The sequence below is a fragment of the Staurois parvus genome, unplaced genomic scaffold (assembly GCF_062004578.1).
Source record: "Staurois parvus isolate SC_StPar_1 unplaced genomic scaffold, SC_StPar_1.0 ptg000679l, whole genome shotgun sequence".
NCBI lineage: Eukaryota > Metazoa > Chordata > Amphibia > Anura > Ranidae > Staurois > Staurois parvus.
This window is the reverse complement of record NW_028318475.1, coordinates 2030182-2049250: the sequence shown is the minus strand read 5'-3', so window position 1 is coordinate 2049250 and position 19069 is coordinate 2030182. Positions and strand designations below refer to the sequence as shown.

The window sequence follows — 19069 nt, the reverse complement described above, 5'->3', positions numbered from 1 at the left end:
TAGTTTGTAGACGCTATAACTTTCACACAAAGCAATCAATATACACTTATTGGGATTTTTTTTACCAAAAACATGTAGCAGAATACATTTTGGCTTAAATTTATGACTAACTTTGAGTTTACGATATATTTTTTATAGCTGAAAGTAGAAAATATTGTTTTTTTTCAAAATTTTTGTGGTTTTTTTGTTTATAGCGCAAAAAATAAAAAGCGCACAGGTGATCAAATACCACCAAAAGAAAGCTCTATTTGTGTGAAAAAAAGGACGTAAATTTCGTTTGGGTACAGCATTGCATGATCGTGCAATTATCATTTGAATTAGTGCAGCGCTGTATAGCAAAAAAAGGCATAAATTACAGCATCTATACGATAGTTTGTAGACGCTATAACTTTCACACAAAGCAATCAATATACACTTATTGGGATTTTTTTTACCAAAAACATGTAGCAGAATACATTTTGGCTTAAATTTATGACTAACTTTGAGTTTACGATATATTTTTTATAGCTGAAAGTAGAAAATATTGGTTTTTTTCAAAATTTTCGTGGTTTTTTTGTTTATAGCGCAAAAAATAAAAAGCGCACAGGTGATCAAATACCACCAAAAGAAAGCTCTATTTGTGTGAAAAAAAGGACGTAAATTTTGTTTGGGTATAGCATTGCATGACCGCGCAATTATCATTTGAATTAGTGCAGCGCCAAACAGCAAAAGGCCTGGTCATTAAGGGGGGTAAATCCTCTGGGGCTCAAGTGGTTAAAAACTACAGAAAAAACAATGTGGGAGTCCCCTCCAATCCTTACTAGGACCTTTGGGTTGGGTATGGATTGTAAGGGGAACTCCAAGTTAAAATTAAAAAAAAAAACAACCGGCATGTGGGTCCCCCACAAAATTCATACCAAACTCTAATCCAAGCCCGTCAGATCAGGAAAGGGGGAGGAGAAGGAACAAGCGAGCGTCTCCCTCCCCCTAACCCCCCTCAACATAGGGGGATGCTTTGGGGCAGGGGGGTTCCCCCCCAAAGCACCTTGTCCCTTTGTTGATGAAGACAAGGACCTCTTTCCCTTACTCATTCACCAAAAAAGTGGTAAAAAAGAATAGAAAATGCAACCACGGTTTTTGACAAGTCCTTTATTAAAAATGTTTTTAAAAAATTGTCCCTTTAGATTCAATATCAAACACCGGCCACCGACCTAAAAAAGAAAAAAAAAAGGTACTCTCACCATGAAGGCTGCAGCCCGGTGATGTCACCAGGTGGCTCCTCCCCTTGTGACATCATCGACCCAGCATGGTCCGGGCAGTGTTGTCACAGGAGGACGTCATGGGATGGCCCCACCCCTCAGTTTTTTAGGGTGGCGGGAGCCTTCATTGGGTGTGGACTTTTTTTTTCTTCATGTCGGCGACTGGCATTCATTGTAATTGATATTTAATCTACACCATGTTTTTAATAAAGGACTTTTCAAAAACTGCCTTCTGTGTTTATTTACACTACACTTTTTTTTGGTGAATGGGCCACCATGTTAAAAGGGGCTTCCAGATTCCGATAAGCCCCCCCGCCCGCAGATCCCCACAACCACCAGCCAGGATTGTGGGGAAGAGGCCCTTGTCCTCATCAGCATGGGGAAAAGGTGCTGGGGGGGGAATTCCCCTTGCCCCAAAGCACTCCCCCCCACATTGAGGTGATGTGGCCTGGGATGGTTCAAAGGGGGGCACTTGCTTGTTCACCCCCTTTCCTGACCTGCCGGGCTGCATGCTCAGATAAGGCTCTGGTATAGAATTTGATGGAACTCCCACGCCATTTTTTTTTATTTAGGCATGGGGTTGCCATTAAAAGCCATACCAGGTAAGGATTTGGGGGGAGGGGGGCACAGTGTTTTTTCTGCAATTTTTAATTGCAGGCAATTGTTTTGTTTACATTTAGCTGTCAGCGGGGTTCCCCACTGATGACTCATCGGTTGATAAGGATGCGGTGGATGCCCACTCCTTAACAACTATGTTGTTTACTGGTTGTTAAGGATGCTGGCGGCTGGGGGCTCCCTAACTATCACAGGCCTGGACCACTACTTATTTACTGCATTTATTTATTTCCTTTTGTGTACTGACTTAATTCCTGTTTTATGCTGTATTTACCGTACGTTTTTGCTTTATGCAGTAAACACCACATAAAGCAATAGTGAATTGACATTTCAGGACTGCATGCGGTATTTGGGAAAACACATAAATACCGCATGTGAACTGCTTTTGTGGAATGGAGCCCATACTGTCTGTGATTAAAAGTATAATTTCTGTGTTTACAGACGACACCAAGCTATACAGTGGAAGAATGTCTTTACAGGATATCTCCAATTTACAAGCCAACCTCAATGCACTGTTTAATTGGGCAACTATGTGGTAAATGAGGTTTAATGTTGTGAAATGTAAGGTTATGCACTTGGGGACTAAGAATATGCATGCATCATACATACTAGGGGGAGTACAACTGGGGGAATCAATGGTGGAGAAAGATCTGGGGGTTCTGGTAGATCACAAGCTTAATAATGGCATGCAATGCCAAGCTGCGGTTTCTAAAGTGAGCAAAATCCTTCCTTGTATTAAGAGGTATGGACTGCGGAGAGAGATATCATTTTACCCCTGTACAAATCATTAGTAAAGCCTCATCTAGAATATGCAGTTCAGTTTTGTGTAACAATTCACAAAAAGGATATTGGGGAACTGGAGAAAGTGCAGAGAAGGGCAACTAAATTGACAAGAGGCATGAAGGAGCTCAGGAAAGATTAGAGGAACTGAGTTTATTCTCTATGGAGAAAAGGAGATAAGGGCTCCATGAGCACATGCTGCTCCTAGAGGTGTTTAGCATCTTGCCTGTAGAAGCAACTAACGTTATCCTATGTGTCCATGCACATTAGGTAGTCTAGAGATGTTTTATAAGCTCAGTGTTCAGAGGCTAAATGCTCCTAAACCTTCCTAAATGCTAGTACATAAACATTCAAAATTTGTGCATGGAGCTTAAAGAGTACATTTCATATTCCTGATCTATGCCTGCTGTACCATGTATTTGTATGAAAACGTATACTGTTCTCCTTGTATTGCTTCCTTTGTGTGTTATCCCTGGTATTCCTGCCAGTCACTCAGCTTTTCTATTAAAAACTGACCACACTAGGGATGAGAGCACAGCGTGGTCAGTTTTCTGGCTGTGCTGGGAGCTAATCCAATGATCAGACTTGTGCTGACACCCTCCACCCCCCTTCCTTCCCGCCAAGCCATTCACAGGGAAGTTCAATGTGCTGCAGTGTATACTAGCTCCTTACGCATCTGAGAACAGAGGGAATGTGATTAATTGTAAAAAAGGGGACAAAAGGTGTTTATAACATTTTTAATTTTTTGTCTTTCATTTCTATTTTAACCGCTAGCCTACAGGGCACTTATACCCCCTTCCTGCCCAGGCCAATTTCCAGCTTTCAGCGCTGTCACACTTTGAATGACAATTGCGCGGTCATGCAACATTGTACCCATATGACATTTTTATCATTTTTTGTGACAGATAGAGCTTTATTTTGGTGGTATTTAATCACCTCTTGGTTTTTATTTTTTTTTAAACAAACCAAAAACCACTGAAAATTTTGGAAAAAAAAAAGTTTTTTCTTTGTTTTTGTTATAAAATTTTGTAAATAAGTGATTTTTCTCCTTCACTGATGTGCGCTAATGAGGCTGCAGTGATGGGCACTGATAGGCTGCACTGATGGACACTGATAGGTGGCACTGATGGACACTGATGAGAAGGCACTGGTAGGTGGCACAGATGGGCATTGACAGGCACCACTGATGGGCACTGAAAGGCAGCACTGACACATGGCACTGATATATGGCACTGATAGGCAGCACTGATAGGCGGCACTGACTGGCACGTCCTCATATGACGTCCTCCCAGAACGAGAGAACCACCTTGCATCCGTCATATTACTACAGTCAGGTCCATAAATATTGGGACATCGACACAATTCTAACATTTTTGGCTCTATACACCACCACAATGGATTTGAAATTAAACGAACAAGATGTGCTTTAACTGCAGACTGTCAGCTTTAATTTGAGGGTATTTACATCCAAATCAGGTGAACGGTGTAGGAATTACAACAGTTTGCATATGTGCCTCCCACTTGTTAAGGGACCAAAAGTAATGGGACAGAATAATAATCATAAATCAAACTTTCACTGTTTAATACTTGGTTGCAAATCCTTTGCAGTCAATTACAGCCTGAAGTCTGGAACGCATAGACATCACCAGACGTTGGGTTTCATCCCTGGTGATGCTCTGCCAGGCCTCTACTGCAACTGTCTTCAGTTTCTGCTTGTTCTTGGGGCATTTTCCCTTCAGTTTTGTCTTCAGCAAGTGAAATGCATGCTCAGTCGGATTCAGGTCAGGTGATGGAATGTTATGCAATGGCCAAGTCAACTTCTTTCCCTTAAAAAACTCTTTGGTTGCTTTTGCAGTATGCTTTGGGTCATTGTCCATCTGCACTGTGAAGCGGCGTCCAATGAGTTCTGAAGCTTTTGGCTGAATACGAGCAGATAATATTGCCCGAAACACTTCAGAATTCATCCTGCTGCTTTTGTCAGCAGTCACATCATCAATAAATACAAGAGTACCAGTTCCATTGGCAGCCATACATGCCCACGCCATGACACTACCACCACCATGCTTCACTGATGAGGTGGTATGCTTAGGATCATGAGCAGTTCCTTTCCTTCTCCATACTCTTCTCTTCCCATCACTCTGGTACAAGTTGATCTTGGTCTCATCTGTCCATAGGATGTTGTTCCAGAACTGTGAAGGCTTTTTTACATGTCGTTTGGCAAACTCTAATCTGGCCTTCCTGTTTTTGAGGCTCACCAATGGTTTACATCTTGTGGTGAACCCTCTGTATTCACTCTGGTGAAGTCTTCTCTTGATTGTTGACTTTGACACACATACACCTACCTCCTGGAGAGTGTTCTTGATCTGGCCAACTGTTGTGAAGGGTGTTTTCTTCACCAGGAAAAGAATTCTTCGTTCATCCACCACAGTTGTTTTCCGTGGTCTTTTGGTGTTGCTGAGCTCACCGGTGCGTTCCTTCTTTTTAAGAATGTTCCAAACAGTTGTTTTGGCCACGCCTAATGTTTTTGCTATCTCTCTGATGGGTTTGTTTTGTTTTTTCAGCCTAATGATGGCTTGCTTCACTGATAGTGACAGCTCTTTGGATCTCATCTTGAGAGTTGACAGCAACAGATTCCAAATGCAAATAGCACACTTGAAATGAACTCTGGACCTTTTATCTGCTCATTGTAATTGGGATAATGAGGGAATAACACACACCTGGCCATGGAACAGCTGAGAAGCCAATTGTCCCATTACTTTTGGTCCCTTAACAAGTGGGAGGCACATATGCAAACTGTTGTAATTCCTACACCGTTCACCTGATTTGGATGTAAATACCCTCAAAATAAAGCTGACAGTCTGCAGGTAAAGCACATCTTGTTCGTTTCATTTCAAATCCATTGTGGTGGTGTATAGAGCCAAAAATGTTAGAATTGTGTCCATGTCCCAATATTTATGGACCTGACTGTATATGGCGGGCGTAAGGTGGTTAAATGAAATAGGTTGTTTTACAAGGTGAGGGTTTACATATACTTTAAGGTGAGATATGATAACCAACCTTGTATAAATACATCAGTGGTCCACACAGTGAACTTGGTGTTGAGTTATTCACTGCAGAGAACAAGGGACACTCTTCACGCCTGCTAAGAGATTTATCCCTCATATAAAGGAAAGATGTTAGAGCTGTGAAAATGTGAAATTGATTACCTCATAAACTAGTTCTGGCCAGCTCAGTAGATTGTTTTAAAAATGAGCTAGATGCTTTGGTAAATGCACAAAATATATCTGGATTCTAACATTTATAACACCAGAGGTCGTTGATTCAGGGAATATCAGATTGCCTCCTGGGAGATCATGAAGGATTTTTTTCCCCCACTGGAGCAAAATGAGTCATGCTTTATTGAGGTTTTTTGCCTTCCTCTGGATCGGCTGTGGGTATAGGATTGTGCAAATGGAGGATTTCTATTAGTTTTTTTTCTATGTCTTGGACTAGATGGACTTGAGTCTTTTTTCAACCTGACTAGCTATGTAACTATGTAACCTTTGTGTGAGACTGTTTTGCTGCCTAAACACATAGAGGAGCCCAAAATTGATGGAGGATCTTCAGATTTTTAAGGGGCATAAATTGTGCATCTGATTTCCTGACTACATTTATGGACATCCTGAAGTGCCAGGACAGTAGAAACACCCACAAAATATCCACATGGTGTCCAAAATAAAGAAGATTAAATATGTGTAATTATTAACCACTTAACATGTGCCTTATAGCAGGTTTATTGCTACAGGGCAGCATTCCTGTGCATCAGCACACACACACACTCACACACATACGCACATATATGTGTGATTTTGCACTTCCACCACATGTGCGTGCACATGCGCCATGGGAGGATCACTTCGGCTGTGTAATGTCAAAGCACAAACCGGTCTACAAACCCTGCCGAGCAGTTGCTCACCAGCACCTGCAGATCATTGGTCAGGCAAGAAGAACTGAGTTGTATTATTATTATTATTATTATTATACAAACCATCCAAAGCAGTGTGCACGAGCTGACAGGGAGGAGAACTGTTTGTGTACAAACAGTTCTCCCTGTTGGAGATGCTCAGCAATCACCAGGCGCCGGCGAGTGATGACCAGCCAGGCCCCAGTGATTGACAGCCATGGCCGCGAATGGCGGCGCGGGTAAGGCGTGCGCGCTCCCTACCAGGAAATACAAAATTACGCACATATACGTAATTTTGCGTGCCCGTGCCTCCCTGTGGAAGTATTTCTGCTGAATTTTGGACTAGCACAACTCACACACTTCCCATATTAGAGTGCCAACATTTCTGGGTGAAAAGGAAGAGACAACACTGGACAGCAGCATTGTCAGTCTGTGCAGAGGGATGTGGTAGATGTACTAGCAGATTTAGATACACTAAACTAATTGAAGCCAAACTCCAGCTAACACTTTGTAAGCAGTTACAGCAACTGTTTTGTTCATTTTGGGATTAAGGTTTTGACATAAATAAATAAAAGGTGATCATTATAAGCAAATAGTTTGTTTCAACCACCTAACTGCTATATCTGCCAGAGAGCTTGTTTTGTTGAAAAACAACAGACTTACTGGCCAGATCACCAGGTGAAAATAAATGAAAGAAAGCCTAAAAAGAAAAAAAACTAATGTAGCCATCACATCTAAGAATTGGTAAACTGCAATATAATAAACGTTTGCTTTTAAGTGTATTACTGCCTTAGAACCTGATCACACTGGATACAAATTGGCATGCGATTTGCATGCCATGCGACTTGCAAATCACATGCCAAATTGTAGCCTATTGTCCGGAATTAGAGCGGTCATATCAGTGTGGTTCTGACTTGGTTGGAGCCGCACTGATTTCTAAAGTAGTACATGCACTACTTTTGGTGAAATTTGCATAGACATCTGTATCAGATGTCTTGCAAATCGCACCTGAAATCGGCATGTCATCTGACTTTGAAATCGTGCGACTTCACTGTAAGTAGCACGATTTAAAAGTAGGGTTTGATGTGACCGGGGTATTAATGTTTGCTCATGATTAGTAAAAGGTTAGGAAGATGCAGCACACAATGTAACGTTAATTCCACACTGCAGTGAGATATTAAAGTATAACTATCACGTTACAGATGCATTCTGTTTGCCTTTATTGATTATGTATCTACCTCACTCCTGAACTAGGGGATAATTTGTGTAGTTAGTCATATCCTTCTTCATGCTTTAGTACTCATTCATCACATGTATTGTATTCTGCAAGAGCTGGAGACGCTGATTTTTTAACCTATCTGATGTCCATCTGTTATGATCTGCACAAGTTTTGGATCAAAGCTTTCTATGATCTGCAAAATGCCTTTTAGATTGAAGCATTGTCTGCCAGGAAGGTTACTCACCACAACTATATCAGTTAGATTGTGAAGCAAAACAATAACTAAATGCAAAACCTTTTTTTTTTTTTTTTAATAACATGGGATTATAACAGCTCTCAGGTTAGTATTGCTGCCTGTGCTATTTGTCCTATAAAAAAAACAAATATATAGCAGAGGTGCAGTAACCATGAATCATTTGTAAGACTGCTAGGCTGAAAAAGTAAAGAACACTCTTAAAACACTCTAGCCCAGTGGTTCTCAACCTTTCTAATGCCGCGACCCCTTAATACAGTTCCTCATGTTGTGGTGACCCCCAACCATAAAATTATTTTCGTTGCTACTTCATACCTGTAATTTTGCAGTGGGAGGAGTAGTGCCATGTCATTGGTGTCAGTGGAAGGAGTAGTGCCCCATCACTGATGTCAGTGGGATGAATAGTGCCCCATCGTTGGTATCAGTGGGAGGAATAGTGCCCCATCACTGATGTCAGTGGGATGAATAGTGCCCCATCATTGGTATCAGTGGGAGGAATAGTGCCCCATCGTTGGTATCAGTGGGAGGAATAGTGCCCCATCACTGATGTCAGTGGGATGAATAGTGCCCCATCACTGGTGTCAGTAGGAGGAATAGTGCCCCATCACTGGTGTCAGTGGGAGGAATAGTGCCCCATCACTGATGTCAGTGGGATGCATAGTGCCCCATCGTTGGTATCAGTGGGAGGAATAGTGCCCCATCACTGATGTCAGTGGGATGAATAGTGCCCCATCACTGGTGTCAGTGGGAGGAATAGTGCCCCATCACTGGTGTCAGTGGGAGGAATAGTGCCCCATCACTGGTGTCAGTGGGAGGAATAGTGCCCCATCACTGGTGTCAGTGGGAGGAATAGTGCCCCATCGTTGGTGTCAGTGGGAGGAATAGTGTCCCATCATTAGTGTCAGTGGGAGGAATAGTGCCCCATCGTTGGTGTCAGTGGGAGGAATAGTGCCCCATCGTTGGAGTCAGTGGGAGGAATAGTGCCCCATCATTGGTGTCAGTGGGAGGAATAGTGCCCCATCATTGGTGTCAGTGGGAGGAGTAGTGCCCCATCATTGGTGTCAGTGGGGGGAGTAGTGCCCCATCATTGGTGTCAGTGGGAGGAATAGTGCTCCATCACTGGTGTCAGTGGTGGGAGTAGTGCCCCATCACTGGTGTCAGTGGGAGGAGTAGTGCTCCATCACTGGTGTCAGTGGGAGGAATAGTGCCACATCATTGGTGTCAGTGGGGGGAGTAGTGCCCCATCATTGGTGTCAGTGGGGGGAGTAGTGCCCCATCATTGGTGTCAGTGGGGGGAGTAGTGCCCCATCATTGGTGTCAGTGGGGGGAGTAGTGCCCCATCATTGGTGTCAGTGGGAGGAATAGTGCCCCATCACTGGTGTCAGTGGGGGGAGTAGTGCCCCATCACTGGTGTCAGTGGGAGTAATAGTGCCACATCATTGGTGTCAGTGGGAGGAATAGTGCCCCATCATTGGTGTCAGTGGGAGGAATAGTGCCCCATCATTGATGTCAGTGTGGTGGAGGGGAGAATAGTGCCCCATCATTGGGGTCAGGGGGGGGGGAAATAGTGTCCCATCGTTGGTGTCAGTGGGGGGAGGAATAGTGCCCCATCATTGGTGTCAGTGGGAGGAATAGTGCCCCATCATTGATGTCAGTGTGGTGGAGGGGAGAATAGTGCCCCATCATTGGGGTCGGGGGGGGGAAATAGTGCCCCATCGTTGGTGTCAGTGGGGGGAGGAATAGTGCCCCATCGTTGGTGTCAGTGGGGGGAGGAATAGTGCCCCATCGTTGGTGTCAGTGGGGGGAGGAATAGTGCCCCATCGTTGGTGTCAGTGGGGGGAGGAATACTGCCCCATCGTTGGTGTCAGTGGGGGGAGGAATAGTGCCCCATCGTTGGTGTCAGTGGGGGGAGGAATAGTGCCCCATCGTTGGTGTCAGTGGGGGGAGGAATAGTGCCACATCGTTGGTGTCAGTGGGGGGAGGAATAGTGCCCCATCGTTGGTGTCAGTGGGGGGAGGAATAGTGCCCCATCGTTGGCGTCAGTTGGGGGAGGAATAGTGCCCCATCGTTGGTGTCAGTGGGGGGAGGAATAGTGCCCCATCGTTGGTATTAGTGACACAAATGATGGGGCACTATTCCTCCCACTGACACCAATGATACTTACTTTGCTGACCCCTGCTCCAGCCTGGGCTCGCTCTCTCACTTACCTGTCATCTGTCTTCCTTCTCTGGCCGCTCTCCTCTTCACTCGCTCTGGCAGCTCCCTCGATCTTCTTTGATGTACGCGCGCTGCCGCTCGGCTCCTCCTCTCCAAGCTCCACCTCCTCGCCGGTGATTGGCCGCCTGTGTGCCTCTCCTGAGCTACAGTTCCGGTGGCCAATCAGCGGCGAGGAGGCGGAGCTGCTGAGCGATCCCGGAGGTGTGGCCAGGTGACAGGAGCAGCGTATCATCCCGCCCACACATCGCCTGAGACGGAGGAGCGGTGTCTCGGTTCCTAAGACCATCGGAAATATGTGTTTTCCGATGGTCTTAGGCGACCCCTGGGAAATGGTCGTTCGACCCCCAAAGGGGCTCTAGCCAGTTTAATGACTATGTTGTATAATGTAAATTATAGCCTTTTACATTTTGTCTTATCTTTCTGTTCTTTGGAAGCTGTCAGTTTCCTTTTCTTCACTTTAAAGCGGCAAAACCAAAAATGTAATATATTACAGCTTACCGTCAGATGTGGTGGGTGCATTCGTTTTATTTTTTTTCAGCTTTCTTCCTCCTGTTTCTGGTGACCTGGTCAGTAACACATCTCCTGTATTAGTGTCCCCACTCTGGATGAATGAGCACAGGAAGCACTGCAGACAGCAGCATTGTCAGTCGGGGGTGGTAAATGTATCAGCAGATTTAGATACACTGACAAATTGAAGCCAAACTCCACCTCACACTTTATAATCAGTTACAGCAGTCCTTTGGGTTAAATTTTACATGAATAAATAAAAGTTGACTATTCTAATCACCCCTGTCAGTCCTCATGCAGACTGGACATTTTTACAGCTGCTGTTTTTGGCTTTTGATGTTTTTTTCTACAGCCAGTAAACCCCCCAGCATGTTATTCTTTGTGTCCATGCACACAGACTGTAATCAACGTTTTTTGGCAGGAGTGTTTTTTGGCTGGAAAAAAAACCCAGGACTAGTGGATTTCTAGAGGAGTTTTGTAGCTGTAAAAACACTCTAACGCTGAAAAACACAGTAAAATGTGGTAAATCATGGCAAACCAGCATTTTTGGACTTTTTTTTACATTCAAAATTTTTTGGGGGGTAAAAAAAACCTCTAAAAAATGCTAAAAACCACAAACACAAAAAATGTGGCAAAACGCTGAAAAATGTTTTTTTACATGACTTTACACAGCTAACATTACCAGCGTTATTAAAACGCCCAGTGTGCATGGAGCCTAAATGGTAAATGTTTTATCTCCAAATGTTTTGTCTGTAAACTGATAATCTGAAAGATAGAATGGTCTTTTGAAAAACAACAGACTTACTGGCTGGATCAACAGATGAAAATGAAGCAAAGAAAACCTAAAAAAGGAAACTAATGCAGCCATCACAGAATTGGTAAGCTGCGATATAATAAATTCTTAATACTGCTTTAACTTTTATAACTTATATAGATATAAATAAAGGCAACTCTAGAGCCCTTGCTTTAAAAGTTAGGTGCTAATTGACTAAAGCAGTAATCTTTCTTGGGTGAGCTCAGCTAAGGTGTTGCTGGCAATGCTTTTATTCTGTGGTTACTCTCCATTTTGCTCCCTAATTGTATTTCTGCATATACTTCTTGATACTCTACCTGAAATATCTGCAGAATATAAGTGATATTAAAGCTTTTTTTTTTTAAACAAACATGTCATATTTAACTGCTCTGTGCAATGGTTTTTCACAGAGCAGCTCCAATTCTCTTCTTCTCGGGTCACCCCCAGTAGACCTGGCTCTTCCCCATTGAACATTGCCCCAATAGTAAGTCGTTTGCTACGAGGGCTCTGGTGCGTGCTCGCTCCCGAGTTTCGCTCTATACATTCAAAAGACACATATAGCCACGGCTCGGCACCCCCCTCCCCCCCCCCCGACTCTCTCATCATTTGCTCTCTGGCTGTGATTGACAGCAGTGGGAGCCAATGGCCACTTCTGTGTCTCAGCCAATGAGGAGAGAGAGAGAGACATGGGAAAGTCAAGGCTCCCATGTACATCACTGGATCGAGATGGGGCTCAAGTGAGTATTAGGGGGGCTGTGGGGGGAGCAGCACACAGAAGGTTTTTCACCTTCATGTATAGAATGCATGAAGTAAAAAAAAAAATCAACCTTTACAACCACTTTAATAGCTCCAATGCAACATGATCGAAAGGCATACAAAAGTGTAAATGTTTGTAGCTGAAGAACACGTAAATGCTGCAATCATTCTGAATACTTTTATCTTTAGAATTTAGGTGTTTTCAAAGTCAAACACAGGCAAATCAGATGTGCAAGAGACTGTGTAGGTGAAAAAACAGTATTTGCATACTAAACCTTATGTTTCAGAAATGACAGTGATGGACATCTATGCAAAAGCCTGGTCCCATTTCAAGGATTGCTGCATCGCAAGGGATCACATCCTGTTGCCATGAAGCCATCTCCATCAGAAGATGACTGAGCTCCTGCAATATGTGCCTCCAAGCTTTGCCACATCACATCATTACCTGTTCTCTATTGCTTCCAGTTTTGAGTGTTTATGGTCATCAACAGCATCGCTGATATACATCACCAATCTAGCTCCCTTGCAGAGATAAGGGACCCATATGTATGTCAACAACTTATATATGTTGCCAATATTATTCCAAACCCAGATAAACTCTGCAAGTAGGCTTTGTCTATGAAGAACTGGCATACAACTTGTCCATCATTCTAACTAATGGGGTGCCTCATCTGCCAATAGACAGGTATTTCATTGGACAATAAAATGGCAGTGCGCACTTCTTAAACTACAACACTCTGGTGCCATCATTGCAATCACTTTTACCACCAAATATGATGACCAGGTAAAACAGATAAAAAAACACAACAAAACTTCTAGCTACAGCTGTGAACAATGCACATATGACGAATAGGCATCATGCTTACCACTGTGGGGCCAAGCAAAGCTCCTTGTCTCGTTAAAGGCAGTGATAACCGCTCAGGATGTGCTTTCCGAAGTTCCTGATGTACCTGGTTGTCCTAACAACCTGTGCAACCTCTACTCCCTAGTGATGTCATATGTTTTCCTTCCAATAATGTGAGCTGTAAATTGGTTTGCATTTCACGTGCCTCTTGGACTTATTTACTCTTCATTGTGCAAATAGGTTTCATGTATTAAAACCCATACTGGCCAGTGAGTTATACTGATCTCCTTTTTATATATATCTGTTAATTCTATATAACCTATTTGTCCTGTTTTTTAAAAAATGAATGCAAATTAGCTGATCTTACAAACGTATTAGGATGCAGAGTAACCTAGGTGGGTCTGCCCTACCACCAACAGCAATGACATGGCAAGGTGCGCGACTTCCCAATTTTATTACATGCATATGATGATTACACCGTGTTCCAAATTATTATGCAAATGATATTTTTCTCATTTACCTAAATAATTGATGTAAATAACAGTCAGCATAATTCTCATGTTATCAACTATTAAGAGTACAATTCAAATTTTATTGAACAAATCTCCTAATGATAACAGGATTTTTTTTAAACATAAAAAACGTACAATGCACTGTTCCAAATTATTACGCACAGTAAGTTTCAAAACACTTTATAGGTTATAAAGAACTGAAAATTGTCATTTGTTGTGTTTGCAGCATATTTACTGAAATCAAAAGCTATTTCTATCAAACTTAACAACATTTTAACTTTTTAAACATTTTAAGAGGTCACGTTACATTGTAACATAGGACCCCTTATTTGATCGCAGCTTCACAAGTCTTGCATCCATTGAACTTGTGAGTTTTTGGACAGTTTCTGCTTGAATTTGTTTGCAAGACGTCAGAATAGCCTCCCAGAGCTGCTGTTTGGATGTAAACTGCCTCCCACCCTCATAGATCTTTTGCTTGAGGATGCTCCAAAGGTTCTCAATAGGATTGAGTTCAGGGGAGGATAGAGGCCACACCATGACTTTCTCTCCTTTTATCCCCATAGCAGCCATTGATGCAGAGGTATTATTTGCAGCATGAGATGGTGCATTGTCATGCATGAAGATGATTTTATTACAGAAAGCATAGTTCTTCCTTCTGTACCAGGGAAGAAAGTGGTCAGTCATAAACTCCACATACTTTACAGAGGTCATCTTTACACCTTTGGGGACCCTAAAGGGGCCGACCAGCTCTGTTCCCATAATTCCGGCCCAAAACATGACTCCACCACCGCCTTGCTGACGTCGCAGCCTTGTTGGAACAGGGTGGCCGTCCACCAACCATCCACTGCTCCATCCATCTGGACCATCCAGGGTTGCACGACACTCATCAGTGAACAGGACTGTTTGAAAATTAGTCTTCATGTATTTTTCTGCCCAATGCAGCCGTTTCTGCTTGTGAGCATTGGTTAGTGGTGGCCGAATAGAAGGTTTATGCACAGTTGCAAGACTCTGGAGGACTCTACACCTTGATGTCCGTGGGACTCCAGAGGCACCAGCAGCTTCAAATATCTGTTTGCTGCTATGTAATGGTATTTTAGCAGCTGCTCTCTTGATCCGATGCATGGATCTGGCAGAAATCTTCCTCAATGTGCCTTTATCTTCACAAACCCGTCTGTGCTCTGAATCAGCCACAAATCTCTTAATAGTGCGATGATCACGCTTAAGTTTTCGTGAAATATCTAATGTTTTCATACCTCATCCAAGGCATTGAACTATTTCACTCTTTTCGGCAGCATAGAGATCCTTTTTCTTCCCCATATTGCTTGAAAATGGTGCTCTGCTTAATAATGTGGAACACCCTCCTTTAGTGGTTTTTCCTTAAATTGGGCTCTCCGGCCAATCTAATTATCACAGGTGTCCGAGATTGTTTTCAGGGATCAAAAGAGCCCTGACACACAATGCCATCCATGAGTTAAACTGAAAAACAAAATATTTAATCTTTGTGACACTTAAATAGAATTTGCATAATAATTTGGAACAAGGTGTAGAGGCAAGGGTATCCTATAATCCAAAGGGTTAGCATTATGGCCACTGAAATGAAAGGGAATTTATAAAAAAATATTTAAAAAGCCAAATGCCCTGCAATTTACTGGCAGTTAAGTGCACAAGAACCCTAGAAACAAAATATAAAATGCATTGACCACTTGCCCTCCTGAGGATTTACCCCCCTTCCTGACCAGGCCATTTTTTGCGTTACGGCACTGAGATACTTTAACTGACCATTACGCGGTCATGCAATGCTGCACCCAAATGAAATTTACGTCCTTTTTTTCCCATGAATTGAGCTTTCTTTCGATGGTATTTGATCACCTGAGAGGTTTTAATTTTTTGTGCTATAAAAAAAAAAGACTGACAATTTTGAGAAAATAAACTGTATTTTTGACTTTTTGCTATTAAACATGTCCAGTAAAAAAAATTACAAAATCTAATTTTGTCATAAATGTAGGCTAAAATGTATTCTGGTACATGTCTTTGCTAAAAAAAAAAAAAACATCCCAATACATGTAAATTAATTGGTTTATGTGAAAGTTATAGCGTTTACAAAAGGTGGTATAGATACTGGAATTTTTTTTTTTCTACTAGTAATGGCGGCGATCAGTGACTTATAGCAGGACTGTGGGACTGCGGCAGACATTCTGACACAGGGGGGAACTGACTTGGTGTCACTGACATCCCCAGTGACACCAATACAGTGATCAGTGCTAAAAAAAAAAAGTACTGCCACTGTACTAATGGCACTGGGCAGGAAGGGGTTAACATGAGAGGCAATCAAAGGGTTAACTGGGAGTGTTGTACTGGAGGGTGGTGTATGTGTGCTTCACTGAAGCACACTGCTCTGAATGGCTGTGTTCTGCACAGCCATCCAGAGCAGTGTGCCCGACCTGACAGCGAGGAGGACTGTTAGTAAACAAAACAGTCATCTTCGCCATGGGAGATGCTTGGTAATCACCGGCCGGGACCCGGTGATCGACAGGCGCAGCCATGAGTGGCGGCGAGGGTAGTGTGCGTGCGAGCTTGCGCGTGCACTCTACCTGGAGATGCAAAATCACATATATATACATGACTGCACAACCCTGCCGTCCTGTAGCAGTATTCTGCTACATCTTTGCTAAAAAAAATCCCAATACGTGTAAATTAAATGGTTTGCATGAAAGTTTTAGCGTCTACAAATGGCAATATAGATAGTGGAATTTTTTTATTTTTACTAGTAATGGCAACGATCAGTGACTTATACTGGGACAGCGGTGGGCATTCTGACACTGGAGAGAACTGACTTGGTGTCACTGCCATCCCCAGACACCAATACAGTGATCAGTGCTAAAAAATTAAAAAAAAAAGCACTGACATTGTACTAATGGCACTGGGCAGGAAGGGGTTAACATGAGGGGCGATCAAAGGGTTAACTGTGTGCTGTTTTATTTTGTCTCTGTCTCTGTAATCACACTGCTTTGGATGGCTATGCTATGCACAGTTTTGTTGTTACATTTTGGTGTGGGATTCCCCTTTAAAAGCTATGCCAGACCCAAAGGGCCTGGTAAGGGTGGAGTTTTTTTCACATTTTGTTTATTGCCGGTAATCTTTTATCTTTACATTCAGCTGTCAGCGGGGAAGCCTGCTGACAGCTGATGATCCATCCAATGTTGTTGCTGGCTTCCTGGCCCTCTCCCTAGCAATGGTGGCCCTCTCCTGATGAGGCTTACAGACTAGGCTTAACATGGAAAAAAATGCTAAAATATTAGCGTTTTTTGTCCAACATTTCTAAAGCAGTTTTTAGCTTTTCAAGTGTGCATGAGACCTCAAACTGTTTTTTTTAGATTTCTTAAGTTACTTCCTAATTTCCATGCCTAGGCAAATTATGTCCCATATTCCAGGAGTCTTCAGGAGGGGAAGAGGGTTTTTTTTCTCAGCTAAGCACACCCTCCTGCTTGTATGCCTGAGCTAAGGGCAGATGAATTCCAGGAAGTAAATACTACATGAATCATCTCCCCTCATTCAAGATGGCCACAGCCAGAAAATGTTAAAGGGGTGTTTTTCTAAATGAGGTCTCAGCAAAATAAACATGGATGGATGGGTGAGTTCTTCTTTGAATTAAATAATGCTTTTAGTTTGTGGTGCTCAGATACATTGTAGTTCTGCTTTACAGAGCCATTAAAGGTAGCAGATGAAACCAATCTATTATCTGCTGGTGTCGTCCAGCAAACAGTGCACCTGTAATAAAATCAGAACCTTCATTCACGCTCCCTTAAACTGAGTCCTCTGCAATCCACTACTGTAAGAATCAAAACTGTATATTTCCAGGTTTAAAGTCACTGTAAACCCTTATATACTGTATACCTTGTGAAGTGAATGTCCTCAGGTGATACAGAGATTAAACAAATCCTCCTACATAAGTTATACCTATTTATCTACCGTCTTCTCTTCTCTACATCTATTCAAATTGCTGAGTTTATAAGCTTGCCTGAGAGTTTAAAAAAGGGGGTGGTGAGCTGAAGTTACACTCTGCAGAGCTCAGTGAGGAAATCTCTGGGAACTGATTGGAGGGAAGTGACACAACCCCTTCATACAGTGCACAGGAATAGAGCTGAAGCTGTCAATCTGCTGTAGATTCCTACCCTGTCACCAACTTTTTCTTGGTGTCAGGAAAGCTTGTCAGAAGTGATTCATGCTGATAGCAGAGGAACAAAGCAGGAAGCAGAAGTGGCACTTAGTGGTTTGAATTGAGACAAGTACACACTATAGAATGATATGGTTTGTTCAGAATTCATGTCTGAGGTTTGCAATCACTTCAACCAAGTCAAATTATTGGCTATGTGAATCTTCTGTGTACTGACATTTTTTTTTTACCAGGATTTCTCTATGTGAGAGATGACAAGGAACTTTCAGTAAAAGTGTTTGCTGGAGTACAGTCACTTAGTATGAACTGGTAGAGTGTAAGGCCCCTTTCACACTGATGGTCCGATCGAGTCTGCTCACACCCGCTGGCATTCAATCTTGTATGCCAAAAACAAACGGATGGGGATCTGTTCCCCATCTGTCTGGCGGATCAGATGACAGTTGGATGGAAATGGACAAGCGGTCCGTTTCCATCGACCGCCCCATAGGAAAAAGCAGGCTGTGTTTGTGTCCGCTCTACAGCAGCGGAGCAGACACAGGCCTGTAATCCACTTGCTCAGCCGGGATCAGCAGAGAGATCCCCCACTGAGCAAATGGATCCACTGGCGGGTCTGCTGTGCTGTTCTCCTCATATTTGTTATTTAACTGTGCATTGTATTACCAATTCTTATTTCACCATGTTGTTTCTATGTCTTGATCTGTTGCTGCCATCTGCTGGCCAGAATTTGCATGCTGCATGCCTTTGTTATAGCTAGTGTTTTCTCTGCTGGGTGTGGTTTTAGGCAAGCCTTGGTTCTGGTCACTTCCTGCAGCCATTTTATCTGCTGTATAGCTGTGTGACAGGACATTCAATACCCAGGGCTTGTGAAGGCATCAGTTTTTGACCAGCAGTTAGCCTTAGGAAAGATTATAACAGGACAGCATGAATACCTCTACTACCTTACAGTATTGTATCACTGTTTGTCGCTGTATTTTGGACCAAATAAACCCACGCTGATTTCATTCCTGTGTATACGTTTGGATCCGTCTAACCTGAACATCTGCCGGTCCGGTCTGCTCCACTGCTTGGATACGAAGGTAGGAAGTTACACAGCCATTATCAGTTATACCTTCATTCGCCTTCATGTGGGGACAGAACAGTCAAAAACTGCCTTAAAGTCCATACCCCGCTACAGATTCCCTCAGAGTCCAGTACCACACTCAGGAATCTCCCTAGCAA

The 19069-nt window shown here is 42.9% G+C and overlaps 1 protein-coding gene across 2 annotated transcripts in view; it reads right to left on the bottom strand.

The window, feature by feature from the left end:
• The window catches only part of ABCG2 (ATP binding cassette subfamily G member 2 (JR blood group)), a 220405-nt gene that overhangs the window by 188249 nt on the left and 13087 nt on the right, over window positions 1-19069 (bottom strand). The window contains exon 1 of one of the 2 annotated variants that reach the window (XM_089652326.1): window positions 10764-10866. The exons of the other annotated variant lie outside the window; for it this stretch is intronic. The gene's annotated coding sequence lies outside the window, so the exon portion shown is untranslated. Of the gene's footprint in view, window positions 1-10763; window positions 10867-19069 lie in introns of those variants that run through there. 2 annotated transcript variants of the gene reach the window in all.